Source organism: Panthera onca, chromosome D4 (assembly GCF_046562875.1).
Source record: "Panthera onca isolate mPanOnc1 chromosome D4, mPanOnc1 haplotype 2, whole genome shotgun sequence".
NCBI classification, from domain to species: domain Eukaryota; kingdom Metazoa; phylum Chordata; class Mammalia; order Carnivora; family Felidae; genus Panthera; species Panthera onca.
In genome coordinates, this window is record NC_138351.1 from 91,965,964 (window position 1) to 91,973,040 (window position 7,077).

General features: G+C 62.9%; 1 long non-coding RNA gene across 1 annotated transcript; it reads left to right on the plus strand.

The window, feature by feature from the left end:
• Positions 1-2,895: 2,895 nt before the first annotated feature.
• On the plus strand, positions 2,896-4,835 carry LOC132662788 (uncharacterized). The gene is made up of 3 exons (XR_009602719.3): positions 2,896-3,050; positions 4,353-4,659; positions 4,751-4,835. It is a non-coding gene; the product is annotated as an uncharacterized LOC132662788 (long non-coding RNA).
• The last annotated feature ends 2,242 nt before the right edge of the window (positions 4,836-7,077 follow it).

A 7,077-nucleotide genomic window follows, 5' to 3' on the forward strand; every position in this document is an offset into this window, starting at 1 on the left:
TGGTCCGTGCAGACGGCGAGGCGACGCTCAGCGCTGAAGGGACCGCGAGCTATAGAGCCAGGAGACGCTCGGGAGGAAACCTGAACGCAACTGAATGACAGAAGCCAACGGGAAAGGGCTGGACGATTCCAACTCTATGGCATTCTGGAAAAGGCAGAGCGAAGGCAACGGCGAAAGAGCCAGCGTTGCCAGGGGCTGGGGAGACAGGGGAGTAAACGGGCAGAGACCAGGGGACTTCGGGACGGTGGCGCTACGTCTGTGACAGCGTGAGGGTGGCTACGTGTCATCCCGTGCGCGTCCAAACCCACAGACCGTGCGGCACCAGGGTGAGCCCCGAAGCACACGGCCCGGGGTGCGGCTGGGCGGTGGTGAGTCGGTGCGCGTTCATCCACTGTCACCGAGGCGCCACGCTGGGGGTGGGAGGGCGCAGGGGATACCGGAAATCTCTCTACTTCCCACGCAGCTTTGCTCCCAACCTAAAACCGACCTGAAAAATACATGGTATTCGCTAAAAAAATAAATCAAATAAACTCAGGCTTTGGGGACTACGCGGCTGCTGAGAAGACGTGCACGCCGTCGTGAGAGATGACAGAAGCGGTGTCGGAGCGGCGGACGGGACGGGGTGGCGGGTTCCGCCCGCCCGCTTGTACCTGGCCTCACGCCGCACGCCCAGCAGCGAGGATCCCCGTTCGGGACGTGCGTGAGCGCGAGACAGGGCAGAGACCCCGTCTGGGGGGACCTGGGCTGGCGCATCGGCGGACTCTGAGCCCCAGACGCACTCGGGGCCCGTCCTAGCTCCTAGCGGTGGCCTGACCCCAGACGGCCACCTGACCCCTCTCTACCACGCGGCGTCCGTGCAGAAATGAGGGCAGGGAACCCCTAATGAAACACCGTCATCCGGGGGGCCCGCGGATCCACAACCCAGCTCGCGGCGCACGAACCTTAACCGGAGAGGAAGCGGGGGAAGCCAAGGGCCGGCTGCCTCCTGCTCCCCACCCGTGGCGCCCACCTGCCCCCGGGGCGGCTCTTCCCTGTGGTCCCCCCGGTCGGTCCCCCTCCCGGCCCTCCGTGTGCAGAAACCCCGTGGCCCGAGCTACCACCCCCCTGCTGCTCCCACAGTGGCTCCGGGGCCCAGCAGCTCTCGTGGGCCGGCTCGGGGGCAGGGGGTGCCCACGCGGATAAAAGGCTCCGGAGGAAATCATACAGCCGGGCAGGGGCTCCCTGCGGCAGCAAGAGCCCCCGGTGGCGGTGGCCGTGGTGTCCCAGCTGGGCGGGGGACAGAGCCACTCTCCTCCCGCCGGGAAGGAAAGCGACAGTGGGCGGGAAGGAGACAAAGCCCACGGTTTGGGTCAGCAAATGGCAGTTTTCTGGGCCGTGCGCCGTCCTGTGGTCCCCGCTAGGACCGGGCTCGTCAAGGAAGATCAGTCCGAGCGACGTTCCCGAGCCGCCACGGCCCCGTGGTCACCCAGGCTGTTGGCCATCACTTCCTCCCCTCGGGGGACTGCTTCATCCAGGAAGAATGTGGTGCCTGTGTTCCCAGCTTCTTTTTCCAGCTGCCTCCAAAGGTGGGAGCCGGGGAGCCTCTCAGAAGCCCAGACGATGCCTCCGCTCTGGGGTTTCAGAAATTCCGCGAGTTGGTCTGGGACGTGAATCATGCTTCGGGTTTGGAAAAAGTTGCAGAATCAAAGCCGAGGGAGGTTCGGGGCCGCCCGGACGTGGCGGCGGGCTTGGGGGCCCTTCTGGAGGCTGGCCAGCGCCGTCCCTCTCGGCTCTATTGGGGCGAGGCGGGGGCTGCTCGGTGGGACAGCCCACCCTTCCCAGAAGTTCTGGGTCCATCCGGTTAGCCATCCCAAACCACGGACACAGCCGTTGCCTCCTGGCTCCACAATCCCAGACGATTTCCAGGGATGTCCCGAAACTCTCAGAATAGAACTGCTGAAGCAGGCACACCAAATCCCTGCGGTGAATTATCGCATAAAACATGCAGGACGTTGGCGAGAGGCCAGGGGACAGGGGAGTCTCCTTCCCAAACAGCCAGGGTGTCCCAATGATCCGGCTGTGGGCAGGCTGGCCCTCAAGAAACAGAGAAACGGAGGCCCAAACAGGGAAAAGGACCCCTCCCCCTCCCACCGAGGTCCTAGAGCATTACACAACACAAACCACGTGGCACGGGTCTACTCTAGAAATTTCCATCACTAGGCTTACTCCTTAAGGACCATCTGGAGCCGTGCATGCATTTTCAGCTTTGCAACCAAACGTGCGAGAATGTACACGGGACGGATTCACCTCTGCGGCCCTCGGCCCGGCCTGCCTCGCCAGCCTTCCCGTCCTGCTCTGTCGCACGGCCGGGGTGCACCCTCTAGGCACACTTTTCCAGAAAGACGCGTCGCCCATGGGAGGGCGCCTTCCTGTACAAGTGACAGCTCGCTGGGCAGGGAACTTAGGATTACAGCATCTGACTTTCGACCTCACTGCCAGGTAGCTCTGTTGGCCCTTCTTGCCGCAGAGAAATGCGGAGGCCGCTTGATTGCCGCTTTGTGAAAACGCTCTCTCCCCATCCCGTGAGGACTGAACCATTAGACGGAGGCTTGATGTTTCCCACGAGAAATGAGGAACAAGCCAGCCCAGACGGGCCGTGCTTCCCAGGGTCCTGCTTTACGCCAAGGGCCAGGCTAGGGTCAGACAGCCTGGACTTTGTTCTGTCGCTAATTGGGCTTGTGACCTTGAGAAGCCACCCCACCTTCCCAAGGCACACTTCACTGCTTTCTAATAAGGAGAGAATGTTCTGCCAGTATCTGTTAGCACAGGCTCGGGTACGCCCAGAGACAAGTGTCCCCAGCATCTCTGTGGACGAAAACAAGAAGGAAGCGTGTCTCTTGCTCACTCACGCTCCACGTAGGTCCTGACGCCTTCACGCACTGATCCAGGCGGCTGCCGGAGGTTCCGCCCCGGAATACTGCCCGTTTCCATGGCAGGGGAAATGACCTCGTCCGCTGCCTCTGCCCAGAAGCGGGACCACCACGTGCCCTGGAGATGGAAGGCGTGGACAGGTGCGTCAACAGCCAGGTGCCCCGAATGGCTGCCAAATGATTCCCTGGCAGGGTCCTCCCCACAGCCACCTTCCGTGGGCAGCCGGAAAAGCCTGGAAGATGAGGGATGGACCTGTCTACGCTGCGGGGCCCCGGGGAGAGGGCAGGGCGGAGGCTGGGGCCAGCGCGCACGCCCAGGGGAGCGGGGCCTCCTTCGCCTTGGTCTCCCAGCGCGCGGGCGAGGTTCCCCTCCCCTCCCCTCCTCCTCTGCAGGTCACGGAGGGGCCTTCCTGCACCGTGGGGGTGCCCGGACAGTCCCTTAGAAAGGAAGCCTGCGGCCCGGCACGATGGGACTGGCCATCTCCAAACCCTGGTTCCTTTCCGCCTTTAAAACACAACGTCTTCATCCGAAGCTGCAGGGGTAACAGAACTCAGGCGGGGAGGGTGGGGGGGGGGGTGCTTTCCCGTGAAGAGCCCTCAGCAGAGACGACACAGCGGGCAGCCTGCGAGGACCCCGGAAGTCTGCGTTCGTGTCGTCTCCCTCTGCGTGTGCGTGTGCATAAGTGTGCGTGAGGACGTCAGTGTGTGCACGTGCGTGTGCCTGGGTGCATGTGTGAATGAGTACGTGTGCGTGTGCATGCGTGTGCCTGTGCGTGAGCATGTCTCTGTCTCTCCCTGAGTGTTTCTCAGTCTATGTCTCTGTTTCTGCCCCGTCTCTCACTCTGTGTCTCTGTCTCTGCCTCTCTCCCCCATCTCTCACTCTATGTCTCTTCTGTCTCTGTCTCTCCCATCTCACACTCTGTCTCTGTCTCTCTCCCATCTCTCTCTGTGTCTCTTCTGTCTCTGTCTCTCCCCCCCTCACTCTGTGTCTCTGTCTCTCTCTCCCATCTCTCACTGTGTCTCTTCTGTCTCTGTCTCTCCCCGTCTCTCACTCTGTGTCTCTTCTGTCTCTGTCCCTCCCCGTCTCTCACTCTGTGTCTCTTCTGTCTCTGTCCCTCCCCCGTCTCTCACTCTGTGTCTCTGCCTCTGTCTCTCCCCCACCCGCTCCCTTCCGTTCTCTCTCTCAAGCCAGACAACAGCATGATGTAACTCGCAGCCCAAGCAGCCAACTTATGTCTGAAGAATCCACATGTTTTAGGTGTTTGAGGAGAGAGCTACGCCCTCTTTCTCATGGGAACGGGGTAGGACGAGTCATATCTGGGGGTTCACCCTCTGCCCGGAAGAGGGAGGCCCCTGAAATTCCAAGCCGGCATCCCTGGGCTCTCCACACACCCCCCCCCCCGGAGCCCAGAGCCCCCTCCCCCCCACCCCTGCTCATGTCAGCAGGCGCCCCGGAGCCCGCAGGACCCTCCCCGCCCAGGCGGCCCTGGGAACAAGCTGGCGGCGGCCGCTGGTGCCGGCGGACTGATGACAATCGCAGACTCCGCTGGAACCGCGGGCCTGGGCGCACAGACAGGGCAAGCCCCCTCGTCCAGGCCGTCGTGTCTGCTGACCAGTCGCAGCTCTGCCCGCTGGAGACACGTGGCGGGTGGCTCACCGGCCCCCCGGCCCCCCGGTGCCCCCGGCTGTGACGCCCGCCAAGTGGCCGTGCCCTGGATCCCACGGCAAACAGAGCGCCCCGTGCACCAGGGTCTGTTGGGCTTGGGAGGGACGGCGCGGGGTTCCCTGTGTGGCGCCAGGGCAGAATCGGGCCTCACGCAAGTTTCTGCCTCCAAATACAGCAGCTGCCAGCACAGCGCGGGACCGGACGTGCGTGCGGTCACGACGGGGCGGCCGGGAGCCTGGAATCCAGCAGGATCAAAGGGCAAAAAGGGCACATTCCCCTCAGGGCACCGCAGTGACTCAGCTGGTTAAGTGTCCAACTTCGGCTCAGGTCACGATCTCACGGTGCGTGAGTTCGAGCCCCGCGTCGGGCTCTGTGCTGACAGCTCAGAGCCTGCTTGGGACTCTCTCTCTCCCTCTCTCTGCCCCTTCCCCACTTGTGCACTCTCTCTCCCTCTCTCTCTCTCTCTCTCTCTCAAAATAAATAAACTTAAAAAAAAAAGAAAACATACATTCTTTTTGATCTTGGTTTTGCTGGAATAGGTTTTCAAGGCGGAGGAGTTTGAAGGCGGGGAAGGGCGAGGGGAGCCGTCCCGGCCTCTCGCAGGCGTCTCTCCCCCTGGCGAGACCAGGGCAAGCCAGAGAGAGGGGAAGACTGGCTTGTCCGGGTCCAGGCTGGGTCCTCGGGCGCCATCGGTGAGGGACGCGTCCCCAATCTGTCCCAGAGAGAGCCGGAGCACGAGGGCTGAGGAGCAGGTGTGCCCCTGCGTGCAAGGCGCACACTCGCTCTCAGCTCCTCCCATCTGCAGACACGGAGCTTCCGCACAGCGAGACCCCAGATGATAGAGAGTCTGGTCCCATCCGACAGGTGGGGACACTGAGGCACCCCTGGGGGCTGACCTGCACACGGCTCTGGTCCCGTCCAGTTTCCCCACTCTTAGTCTAGAACCCTCTCCCTGAACCTCAGCCATCTGGGGAAAGGAGCAAAGCGTCGTAGACGTGCGGCCTCCTTCAGACACCGACGTGGAGGCAAGGGGGCAGCACGGTGGCCACTCACGGCCGCGCCGTCCGTCCGCTCGGGCTGTTGCTGTCACACGCCACGGCCTGGCCAGCCAATTCTCCCGGTTCTGGAGCCCGAGAGCCCGAGATCAGGCTGCCCGCAGATTCGGTTCCTAGCGAGAGCCCTCCCCCCGGCCGGCAGAGGGTCGTCTCCTCCCTGCGTCCTCACTCGGCAGGAGAGGGCTCTGGTCCGCTTCCTACGCCTGTAAGGACACTCGTCTGACCACACCGCCATCGTCACTCACCCAAACCTAATCGCCTCGCAAAGCCCCCCAATACCATCACATGGAGGGTTAGGGCTTCAACGTGGAGCTGAGAGTGACCCATTCAGCCCGTAGAACCATCCTTGGCTCCCCAGTACTCCTGGAGGGAAATGGGTCACCACTGAAGAGGTGCAGACTGTCACCGTAAACTCAAGGGGGCACCAGTCACATGGTGGTCTACGGACAGACCCCTGCAGTTGTGCGGTGCACAACCTGCACGACCATCCACACTGAACCGGAGTCAGGCACACGCCGACCACTTTGGGGGCCCTGTGCCTGGCGTTCTCCTCCATTAGTGGCACCATCACAAGCCCCCGTCAGGTAGGTCCTGATGTTGTCTGTAGCTTGTAGATGATGGAATCGAGACCCAGAGAGGAGAAGGAGCTTGGCCAAGTTCAAAGGGCTAACATGTGAACGGGGATGGGAACTCAGGCCGCCCTAGGCATCTTCTCAGCTTCATCGGCCTCCCTGTTGCGGGGTGGCTCTCCGACGCCCTTCCTTAGGCCCACTCCCCCAGGAAGTACCCAGACTACGCACCCTCCCAGGGGACAAGCAGCCATGGTCCTCCGCAGGAAGGGTGTGCAGACAACCGTGGGTGACACTGATATGCACTGGCCTCAGGGAGCCTCCGTGCTGGGCTCCAGGCAGGCTCCAGACCTCCATTCATTCACGGCCAGGCAGGGAGGTGCCCTGAGATGTGAGGCAAGGGGGCCCAGGCAGGGGCAAGGGACGGCTTTCTGGAAAAAGACACCGAAGCCGAGTTCAGGATGCCGGGTAAGAAATACACCTGCTGACAGAGGCGGGCACTCACTCTTGCTCTGGGGACAGCGGAAGCAGGGCATGTGCCCTCAAGGCGGGGGAGTCGGCTCTGCTCCAGGACGAGCGAGGTGCCCGGGACGGACGAGTGGCTGGAAGGGGGCAGGGCTGGGCCTCGGACTTGTCTCCTCGCCGTGGGTGGCGATGGGCAGTGGAGGCGGGGCTCCCGCGGGCCGGTTCTTCCAGGGGCGCCCTGGCTGAGGCAGGTGCCTCCTGGGGGTCGGGTCAGGTCCTCACCCAGGAAGACAGAGTGAAGACAGCTCCTGGGGTCCTGCCTGGAGCACGGCTGGGTGGGCCTCGTTCGAGCTTCTCTCTTGCCCGCCACGCGGCTCCTCCCGCTTCCTCCGTGACCCCCCCCCCATCCTTCC